Raw genomic sequence first — 23,018 nt, forward strand, 5'->3', positions numbered from 1 at the left:
AGCTTCTCAGGGGACAACACAGGTAAAGTACCCTGCAGTTTGGTGCTATTCCATCTCTGTCAAATGCCTGGTCTGACTCAACTCAAGCCCATGGTGGCCCTAGACTGACCCACTAACACAATATAGGCACCAAACCCTGTCCACCAAACACAAAGAGAGCCACTGCAGAAAACTGGGATGAAGGGAAAAGTGGCCCAACCATAACAGTAGGGCAAGTGCAAACCCCATAAGAACACCTCTGAAGCACCAGGTTGTGGTGAACAGGGGACACTGCATTACAGGACACTATAGGACTTCTTCATAAAACCACTACCTTCAAGAGAAGGAGACATAGGTGATTTTCCTAACACATAGAAACAGACACAGAGTTATACAAAGTGAGGAGACCAAGGAATATTTCCCAAATGAAGGAACAGAAATTTACAGAAAGAGGGCTAAACAAAACAGAGATAAGTAAAATGCATGATAGAGAATTTGAAATAATGGTCATAAATATACTCACTGGACTTGAGAAAAGAATGGAGGGCCCCAGTGAGATCTTCAGCAAAGAGAGAACATAAAAAAGAACCAGAGATAAATAACTGAAATTGAAAACACACTACATGGAATTAATAGTAGACTATAGAAAGGATCAGGGACCTGGAAGACAGAGTAATAGAAAGCAATCAATCTGAATAGTAGAAAGAAAAAAAATACGTTAAAAAATTAAAATAGGGCAGCCCGGGTGGTTCAGCGGTTTAGTGCCACCTTCAGCCCAGGTCCTGATCCTGGAGATCTGGGATCAAGTCCCACGTCGGGCTCCCTGCATGGAGCCTGCTTCTCCCTCTGCTTGTGTCTCTGCCCTCCCCCCTCTTTCTCTGTCTCTCATAAATAAATAAAATCTTTAAAAAATAAATAAAATAAAACAAATAATTAAAATAGAGGAAACTCAGCAACACTACCGAGTATAGTAGAATATGCATAATAAGTATCCTAGAAAGAGAAGAGGGAAAAGGGAGCATAAAAGTTTATTTTAAGAAATAATAGCTGAATACTTCCCAAATCTGGAGAAGGAAACAGAAATCCATATCCAGGGGGCACAGAAAGCCCCAAACTCATTCCCAGAAAGTTCACACCAAGACACAGTCATTAAAATAGCAAAAAGTAGTGACAAAGAAAAATTTTAAAACAGCAAAGGAAAGCAGTTACATACAAGGGAAACCCCATAAGATGATCAGCTGATTTCTCAACAGAAACTGCAGGCAAGAGACGATATCTTGAAATTATTTCAATTATATTGAAAGTGCTGAAAGATAAAAAAAAACCTGCAGCAAAGAATATTCTATCCAGCAAGGCTATCATGCAGAATAGAAAGAGAGATAGTTTCCCAGGTAACAAAAGTTAAAGGATTTCATGACCACTAAGACAGCACTATGATATATGTTAAAGGGTACCCTTTGAGCAGAAAGGAAAGATCATTAGCAGGAATAAGAAAAGTAGGAAGCACAGAAAAAGTAAGATTGAGTATATCTATAAAAATCCGTCAAGGGATTCACAAAATAAAAGGATGTAAAATATGAAACAAGATACCTAAACATTGTGGGGAAGGGAGTAAAGAAGGGGTTCAAACTTAAGCCACCATCAATTCAATATAGACTGCTATATGCATAAGATATTACTTACAAACCTAATGGTAACCACAAATCAAAAACTGGTAGTAGATATGCAAAAAGTAAAGAGAAAGGAACCCAAGTACACCATTAAAGAAAGCCAGCAAATCATGAAAGAGAGCAAGGGAAGAAAGTAACAGAGAAGAACTAAAACAAAACAAAAAACCTTGAAACAAGTAAAGTGGCAGTAACTACATATCAATAATTACTTTGACTGTAAATGGACTAAATGCTCCAATCCAAAAACATAGGGTGGTGAATGGATAAAAAAGACTCATTTATGCTGTCTACAAGAAACTTATTTCAGACCTGAAGACACATGCAGACTCAGAGTGAAGGGATGGAAAAGTATTTATCATGCAAATGGAAGTTAAAAGTAAGTCAGGGTAGCAATACTTATATGGGATAAAATAGACTTTAAAACAAAGACTGTAATAAGAGACAAGGACACTACATAATCAAAAAAAAGGATAAGCCAACAAGAAGATATAGAAATTGTAAATACTTATGCATCCAACACGGAAGCATCCAAATACATACAGCAGCTCAAAATAAATATAAAAATATTCAAGAGTAATACACTGATAGTAGGGGATTTAGAACCCCACTTGCATCAATGGGTAGATAATCCAAAAAGAAAAAGAAGAAACAGTGGCTTGGGATGACACATTATAAACAGACTTGTTTATAATATCCCATCCTAAAGCAGAACACACATTATTTTCAAGTGCACATTATTCTTTAGAAGAGATATTCTTTAGAAGAATATTCTTTAGAAGAGATCACTTAATCAGCCATAAAACAGTCACAATAAATTTAGAAAGAATTAAGTCATATCATGTATCTTTTCTGACAACAACACTGAAACTAGAAATCAACCTGGAAAGAACACAAATACATAAAGTTTAAATAACATGGTGCTAAACAATGAATGGGTCAATCAAGAAATCAGAGGAAATCCAAAAATACACAGACAATTGAAAATGAAAACACAAAGGTCAAAAATCTTTTAGATGCAGCAAAAGTGGTGTAATATGAAAGATTATAGCAATATAGACCTACATTAAAGGCAAGAAAAATCTCAAGTAAACAACTTAACCTTGCACCTAAAGGAGTTTGAAAAAAGAACAAAACCCCAAAACAACAAAAGGAAGGAAATAATAAAGATCAGATCAGCAATAAATCAAAGAGAAACTAAAAAGAAAAAACAGCCATCCAAACAAAGCAGATCAATTACACCAGGAGCTAGTTCTTTGAAAAGATCAACAATACTTTAAAACTTTAGCCTGACTCATAAGAAAAAAAGCAAGTAAGCAAAAATGAGGACACACACACACACAAATCAGAAATGAAAAGATCAATACCACAGATATAGATTATGAAAAGAATGTTATGAAATTTGACAACATAGAAGAAATGGATAAATTCTTAGAAATATAATCTCTCAAAACTGAATCAGGAAGAAATAGAAAATTTGAACAGACTGATTGCCAGCAATGAAATTGAATTAGTAATCAAAACAACAAAAAAACAAAAACCAACAACGACAACAAAAAAATAACTCCCAACAGACTAAAGTACAGGACCAGACAGCTTCACAAAAGAATTCTATCAAATATTTAAAGAAGATTTAATACTTTTTTTGCGGACTATTGCAATAACTAGAAGAGGAAGGAAAGCTTTCAATTCATCCTATGAGACCAGCATTACCTCATACTACAACCAGAAAAAGACAATACAAAAAACGAGAACCACAGGTCAGTATCTCTGATGAACATAGACACAAAAATCCTCAACAAAACAGTACCAAACCATTTCCAACAATACATTAAAAAACAAAACAAAACAAAACAAAACAAAAAACATTCACCCTAATCAGATAGGATTTATTCCTGGGATGCTAGGATAGTTCACTATCTCCAAGTCAATCAATATGATACAACAAGGTAAGGAATATGATTATTTTAAATAGATGCAAAAAAAGCACTTAAAGTACAACATCCACTCATGATTTAAAAAAAAAAAAACCCTCAACAAAAGTAGATTTAGAGGGAACATACTTAACATAAGAGCATATGTGAAAAAAACCCACAACTAAGATCATCCTGAATGGTCAAAAACTCAGCAATTTCCCAAAGATCAAGAACCTTAGGAGCATGTCCATTCTCACTGCTTTTATTCAACATAGTACTGGAAGTCCTAGCTCAGCAATCAGACAACAAAAAGAAATTAAAGCATCCCAATAAGGAAGAAGTAAAACTTGTTCATTATTTGCAGATGATGCAATATTATATATAGAAAATCCTAAAGACTCCAGCAAAAAAAAAAAAAACTATTAGACTTGATAAATGAATTCGTAAGGTTACAGGATACAAAATCGATATACAGAAATCTGTTGCATTTCTGTACACTAACAATGAAGCAGCATAAAGTGAAATTGAGAAAATAATCTCTTTTGCAGTAGCACCAAAGAGAATAAAATGTCTAGGAATAAATATAAGAGGCAAAGAGGCAAAAGACCTGTACCCTGAAAGCTATAAAACACTGGCGAAAAAAAATTGAAGATGACACAAAGAAATGGAAAGGCATTCTATGCTCATTGATTAGAAGAATATTGTTAAAATGTCCATACTACACAAAACAGTCTACACATTTCATGAAATCCCTATCAAAATACCAACAGCGCTTTTCACAGACTTAGAACAAATAATCCTAAAATGCGTGTGGAACCACAAAAGACCTTGAACAGCCAAAGCAATCTTGAAAAAGAACACATCTGGAGGTTTCACAATTCCAGATTTCAAGATATACTGCATAGCTGTAGTAATCAAAACACTATAGCACTGGCACAAAAACAGACATATGGATCCATGGAACAGAATACAGAGCCCAGAAATAAACCCACAATTATATATGGTCAATTAATCGTTGACAAAAGAGGAAAGAATATGCAATGGGAAAAAGTCTCTTAACAAACGGTGTTGGGAAAAATAGACAACTACATGCAAAAGAATGGAACCGGACCACTTTCTCACATCACACACAAAAACAAACTCAAAATGGATGAAAGATCCTAATGTGAGACCTGAAACCATAAAACTCCTAGAAGAGAGCCCAGGCAGTAATTTTTCTGACATAGGTCACAGTAACATTTTTCTAGATAGGTCTCCTGAAGCAAGGGAAGCAAAAACAAAAATAATTTTTATTTCTGCAGAATGCCTCTTGCAATATGCCAGTTTATTGTTGGATACAACATTCTTCATTGGTAAGAGTCCTATGAATAAAATAAATATGAAGATAAAGCTTTATCCCTTACTGTTATGAATATATCATAGCTATAACTAATCTCCATAGAGAAAGGTATTAAAACAATGTTTTATTAAGTGTTTATCTTCAACACCAGATACCCATCTAAATTTGTAATTACTATTTATAAATGAAAGAAATTATAAATTACTTTCAAATACTCTCCAGAATACGCTTTTAACTATTTCAGTGAAGTAACTTCTTGAGTATTGTTTTAATCACTACAAAACACTGACAACTGTGAGTTTCCATGAGCCTGTGGTACCAATAAGAACCTGTAGGTTTGTATCAAATAAAGGTATATTCACTAAGGCCCTGGTAAACAAAATTAAAAATGTCAATTTAAGTTAATAAAAATCTCCCAGCATGGAAAAAATTTCAATTTCTAATGAAAAAAAAAAAAAACAAAAAAACAAAAACCACACATTAGACCAGCTGAACTTTATACAGAAGATTCCATCCAAAAACTACACAATAAATATTCTTTTCAAGTGCACATGAAATATTCTCCAGAATAGATCATGTATTAGGTCACAAAGCAAGTATCAATAAATTTAAGAAGACTGAAATAATATCAATTTTTTTTCTGACCACAGTGGGGTAAAGTTAGAAATTAATTACAAGAAGAAAATGGAAAAAGATGTGGAGATTTAACATGTTACCTAACAGTCAATGTGCACATGAAAAAACCAAAGAGGATATAAAAAACTACCTTGAGACAATGAAAATGGAAACACAATGTTCCAGAATCTTTAAGAAGCTAAAAGCAGTTTTAGGAGGGAATTTCATAGCAATGCAACATACTTCATGGAACAAGAAAAACACTTTAAAAAAAAATTCTAACTCTACCATAAAGGAAATTAAAAAAATAATAATAAATTCCTAAGTTAGTAGGAAAAAAAAGAAAATAATAGAGATCAGAGGCAGAAATAAATGGAAGAAACACTGAATATGTAAAAATTAAGAACTTGTTTTTTTGTAAAGGTAAACAAAGCCACAAACCTTTAGCCAGATTCACAAAGGAAAAAAAAAAGCACAAATAAATTTAGAAATTAGAATCTGTACACAGAAATACAATAAGAAAATACTACATACATTATAAGCCAGCAAATTAGAAAACCTAGAAGAAAGAGATAAGTCTCTATAAATATAATCTTATGTTTCTAACTCATGAAGAAATCGAAAATCAGAATAGAATAATTACTAGTAATGAAATTGAGTCAGTAATAAAAAAAATTTCCTGTAAGAAAATCGATAATTAGCTTTACAAGCAAATTCTACTTAACATTTCAAGAACAGTTCATACTTACCCTCTTTGAATTATTCCAAATAATTAAAGAGATAAGAATATTTCCAAACTCATCACAGGAGGTTAACATTTCCTGATACCAAAACCAAATATGATAAAGTTCTCAACAGACTGAGTATAGAGGAATAGATCTCAACTAATAAAAGCCATATATAACAAGCCCATTGCTAACAGTACACGCAATAGTCAGAAGCTGAAAGCTTTTCTGGTAATTCCAGGAAGAAGACAAGAATGCGCCCTCTCACCACTTCTAGTCAACATAGTACTGGGAGTCCTAGCCCCACAATGAGGTAAGAAATAAGATGCATCCAATTGGAAGGAAAAAGTAAAACTGTCACCATGGGCTGTTGACATGATGCTATAGACACCCTGAAGGACTCCACTAAAAAGCTTTTAGTGTAAATGAATTCAACAAAATTGTAGGATTCAGAATATATGGAAATCAGTTGTTTCTATACATTAGTAACTATCAGAAAGAGAAATAAGAAAATACCTCATTTACAAATGCATCAAAAAGAATAAAATACCTGGGAATAAATTTAACCAAATAGGTAGAAGACCTGTACATTGATAATTCTAAGACATTAATTAAAGAAATTGAAAAAAACACAAATAGTAAAATATTGTATGTTCAGGGATTGGATGAATACAATTATTAAAATGACCATACTATGCAAAGCAATGTATAGATTCAATGCAATCTATCAAAATACTAAAGCCATTTTTTTTTTTTTTTTTTACAGAACTAGAATAAACATGAAATGTGTATGGGTCAAAAGACCCTGAATAGCCAAAGCTCTCTAGAGAAAGAACAAAGCTGGAATCAGGGCAGGTGATACCCCCAAACTATACTAAAAATCTACAGGAATTAAAGCAGTATGATGCTGGTGCAAATACAGACACATAAATCAAACACTAGTAAACCCATCCTTATCTGGTCCGTTAACTTATGATAAAGGAGTCAGGAACATACAATGGGGAGGTGCACCTGGGTGGGTCAGTCAGTGAAGGGTCTCTCTTGGGCTCAGGTCATGATCCTGGGGTCCTGGGATGGAGCCCCGTAGGAGTCTGCTTCTCTCTCCCTTTGTGTGCTCTGGGTCACTCTCTCAGATAGGCAAATAAATCTTAAAAAAAAAAAAAAAAAAGAACAAACAATGGGGAAAAGACAGTCTCTTTAGTAAATGGTGTTGGGAAAACTGGAAATATACTTGCAAAAGCAAGAGACTAGATCACTTTCTTCCATCACACACAAGAATAAACTCAATATGGCTTAAAGACCTAAATGTGTGTGTCCATTGACAGATGAATGGATAAGAAGATGTGATACGTATATACATATAAAGACACACACAAACACAGAATGAAATATCACTTAGCCATAAAAAATGATGTCTTGATATTTACAACGTGGGTGGACCTAGAGGATATTGTGCTAAGTGAAGCAAGTCACAGAAGACAAATTCCACATATAAGTCAAATAATACGGTATCTGAGAAAACAAGAACAGACTCATAGATATGGAAAAAAAAAACCGGTGGTTGGCAGAGGGGAGGAGAGTGAGGAGGTGGTGGAGGAAATAGGTGAAGGTGAATAAGATGTACAAACATCCAACTGTAAAATAAATAATTGGGAATGTCACATACGCTAAATATAGTTAACAATCCTGTTATAACTGTGTGGTGACAGATGGTAACTAGACCTGTTGAAGTGATCGTTTCATAATGTATAGAAATATTGAATTGATAAGTTTTACACCTAAAATATTGGTATATCAATTATAATTCATACAAAGTGCTTTATCCAAAACACAAACGACAAGCACCTCAGCATTTCTAGAGCAGCCCGGGAACAATTTTACATGGTCCTAAACCACACAACTTGTTTACTATGAGGCTGTTCTTGGAGTTTTAGTCATGGTTTCTAAATATTGCCACCAGGCACACCTGGGCCTTCCAATGACTACGGCCAAGAGAGCAGTGTGCCTCCTAGTTCTCCCATCACCCTCCTAAGTGATTTCACTTATAGGCATTCTCCACAGTTAGAGTTTATTAAACTGGAATAAAGTAGGTCATTGGTACCTGCTTTCACTCTGTCATTTATTTCTAAGGCTAACTTGATTTTGGTGGATTTAGCTTTTTCCTTAATACCCCTTTGAAATTCTGAAATGCAAATAAAGGCAAGTTACTTATGCAGTAAATCAACATAAAAGCACGTAGACAGTGATCTCCTACCCTTTTGCTCGTCAGTAGAGGATACTAGCTAATCTGAGACCCTTTAACAATGGCTTTCAAAATTAGTAGGGAAGAAAGTGTAATTGCTGAGACTTGGTAAACTTGTACCTTCATACAGTATAAATTGGTACAACAGTTTTGAAGGTGATTGGTCAATAAATATGGAATAATGAGAACATCCATATGCACAATCCTAGTATTTATCTGAAATTTCCTTTTTTTAAAAAAGGAAAATGATTGTAAGGTGTTTCTATTTTTAACTTTTTGAGGAAACTCTATACTGTTTTCCAGAGCAGTTGCACCAGTTTGCAATCCCACCAACAGTGCAAGAGGGTTCCCCTTTATCCACATCTTCACCAACACCTAGTTTCTTCTGTTGTTGATTTTAATTATTCTGACTGGTGTGAGGTGGATCTCACTGTAGTTTTGATTTGCATTTCCCCAATGCTGAATGATATTGAGCATTTCTTTATATGCCTGTTGGCCATTTGTAAGTCTTCTCTGGAGAAACATCTGTGCCTTCTATACATTTTTTTAGTGGATAATTTGTTTTTTGGGTGTTGAGTTTCGTAAGTTCTTTGTATATTTTGGATACTACCCTATGATCCAGCAATTGCACTACTAGACATCTACCCAAAGAACACAGAAATACTAATTCAAGTGGATACATGTACCCCAATGTTTATAGCACCATTATATACAACAGCCAAATTATGGAAATAGCCCAAGTGTCCATCAACTGATGAACGGATAAAGAAGACATTGTGTATATAGATAGCAAGGGATATTAGCCACAAAAAGAATGAAATCTTGGCATTTGCAATGACATGGATAGAGTTAGAGAGTATTATGCTAAGCAAAGTAAGTCAGAGAAAGACAAATACTCTATGATTTCATTCATATGTGGAATTTAAGAAACAAAACAAATGAGCATAGAAAAGAGAAGGGGGGGGCAAATCAAGAGACAGACCCTTACCTAGAGATAACTAATGGTTACCAGATGGGAGGTGAGTGGGGGCAATGGGTGAAGTAGGTGATGGGGTTACGGAGGACACTTGCGATTAGCACAGGATGTTGTATGAAAGTGTTGAATCACTATATTTTACACCTGAAACTAATATTACACTGTTAACTAATTTGCATTTAAGTAAAAAGTTTTAAGATTTTATTTATTTGTTCATGAGAGACCTAGAGAGAGAGAGAGAGAGAGAGAGAGACAGGCAGAGGGAGAAGCAGGCTCCACACAGGGAGCCCAACGTGGGACTCGATCCCGGGTCTCCAGGATCACGCCCTGGGTTGAAGGGGGCGCTAAACCACTGAGCCACCCGAGCTGCTCTAAAAGGTTTTTTAAAAAGGAAAATGAAAAAAATATAAAATAAATAAAATAAAATAAAATAAAATAAAATAAAATAAAATAAAATAAATAAAATAAAATAAAATAATAAAATAAAATAAAATAAAATAAAATAAAATGGAAAATGAAAAAAATAAAAATAAAAAGGAAAATGACATGTACCTAAAGATGTACATTGCATCATTATATCGAAAACAAACAACCAAATGTCAAACAATATGGAAATTTATTGTTATTAAACATCGGTGTGGTGAAATGTCAAACAGCCATTATAAATTACAATTATGAAGACTAATACAGGAAATATGATACAAAGTAAAAAACACCAAAATTGTATTTATATTGTAATCAGAACCATGCAAAATTGTGTATGTATCACAAGAATATAGGAGGGTAAGAGACATAATTTGTGGGTTAGCTGGACCATGATTAATTTATTTAATTTTTGTTGGTGTCACCATGTTTGTTTAGTGATGTTGCTAATTGTTTTGAAAAGAAAAAGAATCAGGCACCTACCCATTTAAAAGCAATTGCACTCAAAGCCTTATGCGCATGGTAGTTTGCATGTTGAATTCTGGCTACCTCCTGTTTCTCTGCCTACATCTTAGTCCAAATTACTTTGGTCAAGTCAAACACTCAAATCTTGAATTTCCTTATCTTAAAATGGGGGTATTAACACCTACTCAGAAACCCGAATAAGGGAGTCCAGTTGTTCAGATCATAAAGCTGTTTGCAAACTGAAGATGAAGAAACAGTCAAGCTCTTATTATCTCTGCCACCTTCCCTCCAACTTCATCATTCTTAACCTTCTTCACATCTTCATCCTTTTCTTTAAGGTTTTATTTATTTATTCATGAGAGACACAGAGAGGCAGAGACACAGGCAGAGGGAGAAGCAGGTTCCCTGCAGGGAGCCTGATGCAGGACCTGATCCAATGACCACAGGGTCACGACTTGAGCCAAAGGCAGACGCTTAACCACTGAGCCACCCGGGTGCCCCCATTCTTTACTTTTCTATATCCAACTCAATTATTTTGCCTGCTCTTCTACCTCGTTTTTCCCTTCCTCTCTGGAGGTCAGATAGGAGTTTCATAAGCCTCAAATTAAGTGTGGGCAGGGCTGCAGTCCTCCATGGAAGCTCCAGGGGCGACCTCTTTGTCTTGCCTTTTCCAGCTTTTAGAGGCACCTGCCTTCCTTGGCTGGTGGACACTTCCTCCATCTGCAAAACCAGCAGCACTGTGGAGGTAGTATCACAGTGCCCTCCTCTTCCCTAATTCATGACCTGGCGATGTTGATCACCTTGAACTCACCCAGAAGATTCAGGATAATCCCTTTAACACCAGCCCATTGTTATCTTATCTGCAACCTTAGTTTCCCCTTGCCAATATAGTCACAAGCTGGAGGCCATTCTTCTACCTACCTCCCTGCCCCTTTTCTCCATGTGTGAGACCTATAGTAGATTTACTAGTCTCCTACCTCAGTAGTATTCAGCTGTGAGGCCTTAGACAAGGCATTCGTCTTCTCCCCAGAGCTGTAGTTTCTTTGATTGGTAATATTAAAGAAACACACACACACACACACACATACACACATACTCATGACCCTTGCTAAAGCACAGGCACAGTAAGGCTGGCTTTACTCAAGGGGGTTGTAATAATAGTTGTGGGAGCCACTGCAATGAGATCCTGCAGTAGGATGGAGAGAGGAGGCTCATCTACAAACAGAGCATGAGAAATGGGAATTCATAGCCAAGGAGCAGGGTGGGGCCACTAGATCAGGTAAGAGTTTCCAGCTAAACTGACCTAAAAAGATGCTTGCAGGCCAGGTGGTAGGACCTCATCCTGAGGGATGGTGGGGGATGAGAAATGCTAAGAGATAGAAAGGATGATCATATATCAAGAGTGGAGGTTTCTTATTAACTGACTTAGCAGGGTTCTTGCTAAAATTGGACTTTAAAGGAGGTCCACAGATGGGCCTACAAGAAAATTCAGGAATCTGACTTGGGTTTGGTTCAGCAAAGAATCTTCTCCAAATAACTCAAACAACAATATATAGAAAACTATTTTACTTACAATTATCACATTTAGCAATTATTTAATTATCAAAATTAAATAATTGGGAAGTGGAAATATATATATATATATTTTTAAAGATTTATTTATTTATTCATGAGACACAGAGAGAGAGAGAGAGAGAGAGAGAGAGAGAGGCAGAGGGAGAAGCAGGCTCCATGCAGGGAGCCCGATGTGGGACTCGATTCTGAGACTCCAGGATCATGCCCTGGGCTGAAGGCAGCGCTGAACCACTGAGCCACCTGAGCTGCCCAAAATGTATGTATTTTAAAGGGATCTATGATTGTAATTCAAATGTTATGTTCCCTGTTCTCAATTTACTTCATCTTTCTCTTAAAGTCTAAACAAGGATAATTTTCTACTTCCTTTTATTTTGAAGTACGACACTGTCACATAAAATATTTTATACATTTTAAAAGCCTAAGTTAGTATATGTACATTTTATTGATTTTGTTGGAAGATATTTAAGCTAGTTTCTAATTGTTCATGACTGATTCTTTTATTAAATATAACTGTTTCAAAATACTCACCAAGCCCTTAAACCTATAAATTCTATTCTCTGTGCCGGCAAAATAAGATCTACTTTTATCCTCACAATATTTCCACTGTTAACTAAAATGATAATCAAAATAATTGAACTGGAGCTAAATAAAGAACATGCAGATTGTTTAGGCTAGCCTAGTATTTTGTTCAGCATGCATTCCCAATTCAGGCATTAATATTTTCCCAAAGCTTTGTAGCCTTTCAAGTTCTAAGCTCCACCTAGAACTGTGGCCCTGCTAATACCTTTGGTAATCTGGCTTCATTTTTTTAAGTGCTCGGATTCACAGCTTATCTATGGGGGAAAAAATAGTTTTCTATCTGTAATAATCCAGAGATATACTGAAAAAGTTTAATTTAGTATTCCCTCCTGCAAGTTGGCAGATGCAATCTTAGCTAAACCTAAGGAGAGAGAAATTGTCAGGGGGAAACCCAACCTGGCGATCACCCAACTGCCTGTCCCTCCATCTATCTGTCAACAGGAATGCAGGAAGGAGGCACGTTAGCAGTTCTATCAGGTGGCGGCCACCAGAGAGGGCCAGAGAAGGCGGCAAAAGAAGCTGCCGCCAAACCTCAAAGCTTGGCATGAAGAGCCAGCTGTCAGCCAGTTAATGTGCTCAGCTAGCAGCAAGAAACCCAATCATTAAGTTATTGGGGATTGGTCAGAGAAAAGAGAAAGACTCTTTGTCCTAAGTGTGCCGAGCTGCTGATGGCTATGACTCATGATCCCGCAAGATTTGTTCCAAAAACAGAAATGGGGACATTGTGTGGGGATAGGGCCCATAGCACGGTAGGAGGTAGAAGGCTTAAGCTAGACTTCATTTCAGAGTGGTGATGAAAGAATGTCACCTCCTTTTTGTGGCAGCAGAGCCCAGCAAAGACGGAAGAGACAACCCTCCCACGCGGTTAGGAACTAACAGAGGAATTTGGTTATTTTGAACTTTTTGGCATTTTGCTTTTCTTGAGCAATTCCCACCCTACTCCTCTTTAGGATTTATTGGACTCCAGGCCACCTTATGATACACCCTTTGATCCTGAATCAGATTTTAAAGCCTAAGGTATCTATGCTCCAGAGGTTAAGGGCTCACTTCCTGCACAAAAGGAACAAAGAGATTGGATAAAACGACATTTTAATCCTTAATAGTGATGCACTCAAGTGAAGTTAGCTTGTCACCAGCAGCCAAGGGATCATATTTTAAAGACATGGGAATCTTTTCCATACATCATTCAGGGCAAGAATATGGCAGCTTCATCTTTTTTAAAAAAAAAAAAAGATTCTATTTATTTATTTTAGAGAGAAGGAGAGTCAGTGAGCGGGGTGGGAAGAGGGGCAGAAGGAGAAAGGGGAAGAGAGTCCCCTCCTCTCTGAGTGCAGAGCCCAACTCTGGGCTCAATCTCATGACCCTGAGATCACAACATGAGCTGAAACCAAGAGTTGGACACTTAACCAACTCCATCATCCAGGCATCACATCAGTTTCATCTTCTTATCAGCTGTCTATACCTGCTCTTCCCACTTTGACTTCAGTGTTTGTGGTCCTTTTTCCAACTCATATTCACCTTCTAGTACGTATCTGAGGCTTATTCACACCAAACATAAATAGCCCAAATTCACAAGATGTGTATTGAGCACCCATCCTACATCAGGTATAGATCTATACCTGGGGCTCCAGGGACCAGAAATGACTAAGATAGGGCAGCTGCCCTCAAAGCTGACAGTGTTGAAGGGGGCCATTGATGGAAAACAGCTTATAATACAGTGTAATAAGCTCACAGAGACCAGGGAAACAGGCAACTGTAAGAAAAGGTGGTTAGTGCAACAGGAAAAGGACAAGGGCTTAGGGTAGGCTTCCAGGAGAAAGCGATGCCAAGCTAGATTTCAAAGGAAGCTGAAGTGTTCACTGTGGACAGCACAATAAAGAAGAGGCCATGGGGATGTAAGAAAACACGCTGGGCTTCAGGAGCTCTGGAGATATGAGTTGGAAGGGCCAGTAAGAGGAAATGTGACCAAGTCCAGGCTGCCTATGAGCATCAGCTAGTTAGGAGAGGTAGGAGATTGCAGGTAGGAGAGGTACCTGCAATTTTCCAAAAAGAAGTGTTGGGATTGGCTTAAGGTTATTCAGGAAATGGAATTAAGATAAGTTGATGATCAAGTAGCCATGCACCATAAGCAAGAAGACAGAGCTAAGAGAACATAGTCTCTGGATTCTGGCACGCAGTATTGGAACCCTCAGAAATGCTCCATTTTCATAGAATCAGATCCATCAGCTAAAGGAAAATTGTATCAGAGTACTTTAGCCATTAAAGGAGCATAGAGTATAGTGGATATAAAGAAGTCAGGTTCAGATACTAAATAATCATACACAGATTATAAATTGAGAATGTTCAACATGTTAAAATAAAAAGACATAAAAGGCAAGAAAAAAGAGCAAGAAGTGCCCTGAAATGGTAAAATTGAAAAAGAACCAAATAGAACTTAAAGAAAATAATTTTTAAAAAATGTTAACAGTATTTAAATGTTTCCGAATCCCCATGTACAAAAAGACATCCTGGATAGCAAAATGAAACCAAGATATTCTGATGAGCTCCAAAATACAGACGTGCGGAGACAAATCACTGTCAACCATAAGATCCATGCAGTGTCAATGTCCATACAGGATGAAGATGGAGGAGGCTACGGGACAGTGGCAATGACCTAAGAACAGTAAAATCTCCAATTAGCTAGGTTGTTAGTAGAAAGCACAGTGGGGCCAATCTGAGAACAGTTTTGCCCAATCCAGTAGTGTGACACTCTATGACTTTCCAAAACTGGCCCACTTCTATACCTTGAGTGTTATTCTAGCCAAGGGTCCTACAGTGAAGAGAAATTGCTAGGAATAGAATCAAAATTTATCAAGATGAACATGACAGAGACAAAAGAAAGAGAAGGTTAAGCTTAGAGGGTTAAGGTCAGAGGTGGACGCAATTTCTTTTGTGAAGGATCAAATAGTATTTTAGTCTTTGAGGACCAGAGTCAGGTGCAACTATGTAGCTCTGCAACTATGAAAGCAGCCTTAGGCAGTATGAAAATGAATGGATGTGGCTTTACTTACAGAACTTCACATAATTTTCATGTGTCACAAAATAATATTCTTTTTGTTTCACTGCTGTTGTTTGAAAGTATGAACCATTCTTAACTTAAAAGACATACCAAAACTCATGTGAGCTGGATTTAGTTTTCCAAGCCCTGGGATCAAAGTAGGGAAGAAGACAAAACAAGAAAGTTCAGATGCTGAACATCACTAGTCATCAGGGAAACACAAATTGAACCACAAAGAGGTATCAACTCCCATCTTTAGGATGGCTTTTATCAAAGAGAGATAACAAATGTTAGCAAGGATGTGGAGAAAAGGGAACCATTGTCCATTATTGGTGGGAATGTAAAATGATACAGTCACTATGGAAAACAGTAGCTTATGAAATTAAAAATTGAACTATCATATGATCCAGCAATCCTACTTCTGGTTATATACCTGAAGGAATTGAATCAGTATCTGAAAGGGATAGCTACACTCATGTTTATTGCAGGAGTATTCACAATAGCCAAGATAAGGGGGAAAAAACAACCCTAAGTGTATATCAAAAGATGAATGGGTAAGGAAATTGTAGTGTAAAAGAATGTGAAGAGGAGAAAAGCTTCCAAATTCATTTGACGAGGCAGCATTACATTCATACCAAAACCAGATAAAGATGCTACAAAAGAAGAACTATTGGCCAAGATCTCTGATGATTACAGATAAAAATTATCCTCAACAAAACAGTAGTAAACTGTATCCAGTAATACATAAAAAAAAATAATTGACCATGATCAGGTATGATTTATTCTTGCGGTGCAAGGGGTTTCAATATTTGCAAGTCAATCAGTTGGAGACACCACATCAATAAGAGAAAGAATAAAAACCATATGATCATTTCAGTAGAGAAAATGTTTGACAAAGTACAACACTCATTCATGACTTTTTAAAAAAAAAAGCCCTTAGAGTGCCTGGTTGGCTCACTCAGTTAAGCATCTGACTCTTGATTAGGCTCAGATCATGATCTCAGGGTTATGAGATCAAGACCCATGTTAGGCTCTACATCAGGCATAGAGCATGCTTAAGATTTTCTCTCTCCAAGCAAAAAAGATGTTTCTCTCTCCTTCTGTCCTTGCCTCCATATCCTTCTATGGAAAAAAAAAGCCCTCAGCAAAGTGGTTTTAGAATATATCTCAACACAGTAAAGTCCACATATGAAAAACCCACAGTTAACCTAATAGTCAATGATGAAAAACAGAGGTTTTCCACTATGGCCAGGAATAATACAAGGATATCCACACTTACCACTTTGATTCTTAGAACTGGAAGTCCTAGCCATAACAATCAGGTAAGAGAAAGTAATAAAAGGCATCCAAATTGGTAGAGAAGAAGTAAAACTTTTGTATTTGCAGATGACCTACTATACATAGAAAACCCTAACGTCTCTACTAAGAAACTACTAGACCTGATAAATTTAATAAGGTGGCAGGATACAATGATTAGCACAAAAACCTGTTGCATTTCCATACAATAATGAAGCAGAATAGAAAAATTAAGAAAAACAATTCCATTTAAAATTGCATCAAAAATAATAATTTTAACCAAGGAGCTGAAAGACCTGTACTCTGTAAATTATAAAACATTGATGAAAGAACTTAAAGATGATGCAATGAAATGGAAAGATATTCCATGCTCATGAATTGGAAGAACGAATGCAATCCCTATCAAAATACAACAGCATTTTTCACAGAAATAATCCTAAAATTTATATGGAACCACAAAAGACCTTGAATAGCCAAAGCATCTTGAACAAAGCTAGAGGTATAACAATCCCAGATTTCATGCTATACTGCAAAACTGTAGGAATCAAAACAGTGTGGTACTGGCACAAAAGCAGACACAAATAAATGGAACAGAATTGAAAGCCCAGAAAAGCCTACAATTATATATGGTCAATTAATCTTTGACAAAGGAGTTCAGATTACATAGTGGGGAAAAGATGGGCTCTTCAATAAATAGTGCTGGCAAAACGGGACAGCTACATGCAAAAAATGAAACCGGATGACTTTTACCATACACAAAAATAAACTCAAAATGTATTAAAGACCTAAATGTGAGACCTGAAACCATAAAAATCTTAGAACATGGGCTGTAATTTCTCTGACATCAGCCATAAGAACTAGATAGATCTCCTGAAAGGAAACAAAGCAAAAATAAACTTTTGTGACTTTATCAAAATAAAAAGATTCTGCATAGAAAGGGAAATAATCAATAAAACTAAAAGGCAACCTACAGAATAGTAGAAAATATTTGCAAATGACACATGTGATAAAGGGTTGGTATCCAAAAGACAAAGAACTTATACAACTGAATACCAAAAGAAAATAATAATCCAGTTAAAAACTGGAGAGAAGACATGAATAGACATGTCTCCAAAGAAAACATCCAGATGCCCAACAGACACATGAAAAGATGCTCCATATCACTCATCATCAGGGAAATGGACATCAAAACTATGGTGATATATCACCTCACACCTGTTCAGAATGTCTAAAATAAAAAAAAAACTAAAGAAACGACAAATGTTGACAAGGATGTGAAAAAAGAGGAACCCATCTGTGCACTGTTGGTGAGAAGGTTCAGCCACTGTGGAAACTAATATGGAGGTTTCTCAAAAAATTAAAACTTGAATTACCATATGATCCAGTAATTTCACTACTGGCTATTTACTCAAAGAATATGGAAATGCTAATTCAATAAAATATATGCACCCCTATATTTATTGTAGCACTATGTACAATAGCCAAATTAGAGAAGCAGCCAAAGTGTTCATCAATAGATGAATGAATAAAGAAGAAATGGTATATGTATACAATGGAATATTATTCAGCCCTAAAAATAATGAAATCTTGTCATTTGCAACAACATAGATGGATCTAGAAAGTATAATGTAAGCAAAATAAGTCAGAGAAAGGAAAATGCCATAATATTTCACTGATATGTGGAATTTAAGAAAAACTAAGAAAAAAGAGACACCTCTCCTCCCCCCAAAAAACCCAAATTCTTAACCAGATCTTAACTGCAGAAAACGAATGTTTACCAGTACAGACTTGCAACTAGTAAATACGGTCTGGAAATTTAATGTACAACATAATGATTATAGGTAACAATGTTGTATTATAAACTGCAAAGTTCCTAACAGACTAGATTTTAATTCTTTCTACCACACACACACAAAATAAGTGATAAAACATGTGACATGATAGAGGTGTTAGCAAACACTAGACTGATAACTATATTGAAATATATAAATGTATCAAACACATGTACACATTAAACTTACACAATGTTACAGCAATTATATCTCAAATTTAAAAGAAAAAAAATCTCAGGAAGTAAGATACTTTATTTTTTAATATTATCAAAAAAGATCAGAAGAGGGAGTTTTGTGGCATTAGAATAGCCACCTTCAACCATGCTTTATCCTAAAAGTTCAGGCAAACAAATTTCACACACACACACACACACACACACACACAGCAACAGAAAGGGGCACCTGGATGGCTCAGTCTGTTAAACACCCAACTGTTGGTCTTGGCTCAGGTGGTGATTTCATGGGTTGTAGGATGGAGCCCTGTATCAGGCTCCACGCTCAAATGAGGATCTGCTTAAAAGATTCTCTCCCTCTGCCCTCCCTCAATTAAAGAAATAAATCTTAAAACAACAGAAGACTATCAAGGTCAATCCCAAACAAATTTATTGTAAGAAAAGAGTGAGGAGTAGGCTAATATTGTACAAATACTGAAAGCATGACCGCAAAACAGATCACAACCTATTTCAAAAACAAGCTAGATGACTTTAAGAAAATTAGATAAGTTTTTCTAATTGGCATTCCTGTTATTTCATATCTTAACAATAGGCAACATAATTCAGGCAAAAATTAGAAGTGAAAGAAAAAAGAAAAGGCCAAAGTAGAAGAAATACAACAATAAACATGTAATCCTTAAACAATGCAGAAAGTAAAAATGAGCACGATTTTAAAAATAGAAATGAAAAAAGACTTGAAAAAATGTCAGAGAAAGTGGCAAATATTAAAGGTAGTAAAGGAGATTGGAATAGGAATTCCTGAAAAAGAAACCAAGTCAAAGAAGAAAAAGCCCTAAATACTAAAAACTACATTCAAGAACTTTTTCTGCATAACAGTAAAAAAGATTGACGTTATATACTGAAGAAATTCCTGAGAATATCAACCCAGAATGATAAAAATACTAAAAAAAAAAAAAAAAAAAAGGAAAAAATCCTTTGGACATCCAAAAAGAAAGAAAAAAAGAGCATAGGACTGTAAAGGGAAAAGAATAATTAAGTTCTCGAAAGGAAAAAAACAGTTATCTGAGTTCTTGACAGCAATGTACTATGAAAAAATAATGAAGTAGCATATTTAAGATACTCAAGGAAGAAATTTATGAGATGAGAATTTTGTGTCCAGCAAAACTGAACTGACTTTTTTTTTTTGAACTGACTTTTAAGTATAAAAGGCACACACTGTTATCAACATGCTAGAACTTAGAAAATATTATTCCCATGAGCCTATTCTGAGAACTCTACCAGAGATCGAGCTTCAGATAACCAAGATGACTAAAGAGCTGGGGACATCCGTCCTGCAGTTGAGGTCTCTCTAGAATACACACAACATGAAGACATGAGTACTTAATGGCTATACGCTCTGACAATTTAGATATAGTATAGCGTTTTTTAAATGGTGGGGGGTAAAAAATTAAAGGGAGAAGGAGAGAAAAAAATATCCCCCCAAATGTAATGTTTTCAGGAATCCTAAGGGTAGTAGTATTGGTATTATTACTGTGAGACTGCTGTGTATGTCATATGGCATAAAACCAATGAGTTTTTTTTCCTTTTTTAATTTATTTTTTTTTTAATTTATTTTTTATTGGTGTTCAATTTACCAACATACAGAATAACCCCCAGTGCCCATCACCCAATCATTCCCACCCCCCGCCCTCCTCCCCTTAAAATTCTAATGTCTCCTTGTGTCTTTAAGAACTAGGTCCTTAAAAAAAAAATAAAAATAAATAAAAATAAAAAAATAAAAGAACTAGGTCCTTGGGTATGGAAGGTACAAGATGCAGATGTAATTGTGACTAGGTTAAGCTCTACAGACTCTAATTTGAATTGAATTCATGGGGCATTTTTCTTTTAATATACATTTATATTTACATATATTCAGATATATTTGCATGCCCACTAAGCATCCCTTAATGATAAGCTTGTGATGCCTTTTCTTACTGAATGGAATCAAGGCTTTTTGGAGAAATGGCTGATTTTACATCTGCAAAAAAACAAAAGAATGAGAGGGTTATGGGGCCTCTTGCCATACCAAATAGCAAGTAAGCCATCAAAGACCATTAAGGTGGTCAAGAGGACCTAGAAGCCAACTAGAAGAGGCTCCTACTGGCCACAAGGAGAAACTTGAGCTTTAGCAGTAATATTTGCAATGGATTAAAACCCCTCTAAGAGGAGTTCTTAATGCCGTGGAGAATGGCAGGAGTAAAAAGAAACCAGTTCATTACCTTGAAAACATACTAATAAAGGGAACGATCAAGCATTCATCCTGCCTCTCCTTTATAAACTGTAAGTTTATGAGCAAGTAGTAGATGAGGGCAAGTGTATCTTTATAAAAGTACTTCAACCAGTAAATGAAAAAATGACAGGGGGCTGTCCCTTGCAACCTTCCATGAATGGAAGTTGACATTAAGTATCAGTGACTCCTAAGGTAACAAAGACAACCTGGCATTACATCCTTCCAGTAGACTTGACAAGGCATTGACTAAGAGTGTCATCCAATCGGTGGTTTCAGCCATCAATTAGCAGAAAATACAGAGGACAGAAGAACATGCTGAACTGTACCATGAGCATGCAATCACCAAAATCTACATGTTAGGAAGCTGTATATATCCAATAACTTAAGCTCTTCAGTAAAATTTCAGCAAAGATATCTCTACAGGATATGCTTCAAGAGATAAATAGAATAAATTGTAAGGAAGTGAAGGGGTAGAGGAGGAACACAGATTTTTTTTTTTTTTTAGGAACACAGATTTTTAAGAGATTTAAAAGCACATCCCAAAACAATTAAATGCCCAAGGGTAAGAAAATATTTAATGAAAATATACAAATTAAACACAACTGAGGGAATCAGTAAACTGGAAAATATATCCAAAGAAATTGCTCAGAATATATTATAACTTTTAAATCCACTCAGCTATCAATGGACACTGAGGTTGTTTCCATACCCTGTCTAGTATAAATAGTGCTACAATGAAGTTAGGGGTTGCATATATCTCTTCAGATTAAGATTTTTGTTTTCTTTGAATAAATACCCAGAAGTGGAATTGCTGGATCGAGTGGTAGTTCTTTTTTTGATTTTTTGAGGAAACTCCATACCATTTTCCATAACAGCTGCGCCAATTTACATTTCCACCAACATCGTCATGAATACTTGTTATTTCCTGTCTTCCTGATACTACCCCCTTCTGACTGGTGTGGAGTGATATCTTATTGGGGTTTTAATTTGCACTTCCCTGATGATTAGTGATGTTGAACATCTTTTCATGTGTCTTTTGGTCATCAGAACGTATCACAAAAGGACAAGTAGAAAATAGGAAAGTGAAATAAATGAGGTAGTCCAATATATGTCCATTTCAAATTTCAGAATAAAGTTGTAGAATAACGGGGAGACAAAAATATTTAAAGAATATTTAAAAGATTACAGGCCTTCCTTGACTTACAGTGGGGTCATATCCCAATAAACTCTTAAGTTAATATCATTAGTTGAAAATGTATTTAATATACTTAACCTACCAAACATCACAGCTTAGCCTAGCCCAGCTTAAGCATTCTCAGGACACTTATATTAGCCTTCAATTGGGTGATGTCATCTAACACAAAGCCTGTTTTATAATAAAGTGTTAAATATCTCATGTAATTTATTGAATTCTACATTGAAAATGAAGAATAGAATGGTTGTACAGATACAGAATGGTTGTCAATGTCAGTTATTTATCATTGTGATTACATGGCTGGTTGGAAGCTGTGACTTGGGCACCCCAGGTGGCTCAGCAGTTTAGCACCACCTTGGGCCCACGGTGTGATCCTGGGGTCCCAGGATCGAGTCCCAGTCGGGCTCCCTGCATGGAGCCTGCTTCTCCCTCTGTCTCTGTCTCTGCCTCTCTCTCTGTGTGTGTGTCTCTCATGAATAAATAAAATCTTTAAAAACAAAAAAGGAAGCTGTGACTTGCTCCCATTGCCCAGCAGCATGAAAGAATACTATACTGCATATTGTGAGTCTGTGAGAAGATCTATATTCAAAGCATGGTTTCTACTCATTGCGTATTACTTTCATACCATCGTAAAGTAAAAAAATTGTAAGTCAACCATTGTAAGTCAGGGATGGTCTGTACTTCAAAGACAATGACCAAGAATTTTCCAGAACTG

At 36.0% G+C, this 23,018-nt stretch overlaps 1 long non-coding RNA gene across 1 annotated transcript in view; it reads left to right on the forward strand.

The window, feature by feature from the left end:
- LOC144284222 (uncharacterized) overlaps nucleotides 1-13,698 on the forward strand; it is a 54,178-nt gene extending 40,480 nt beyond the window's left edge. The window contains exons 4-5 of the long non-coding RNA XR_013352569.1: nucleotides 12,036-12,178; nucleotides 12,943-13,698. This is a non-coding gene — a long non-coding RNA (uncharacterized LOC144284222). The remainder of the gene's footprint in view (nucleotides 1-12,035; nucleotides 12,179-12,942) is intronic.
- Nucleotides 13,699-23,018: the final 9,320 nt, after the last annotated feature.

This window comes from Canis aureus, chromosome 15 (genome assembly GCF_053574225.1).
Source record: "Canis aureus isolate CA01 chromosome 15, VMU_Caureus_v.1.0, whole genome shotgun sequence".
NCBI classification, from domain to species: domain Eukaryota; kingdom Metazoa; phylum Chordata; class Mammalia; order Carnivora; family Canidae; genus Canis; species Canis aureus.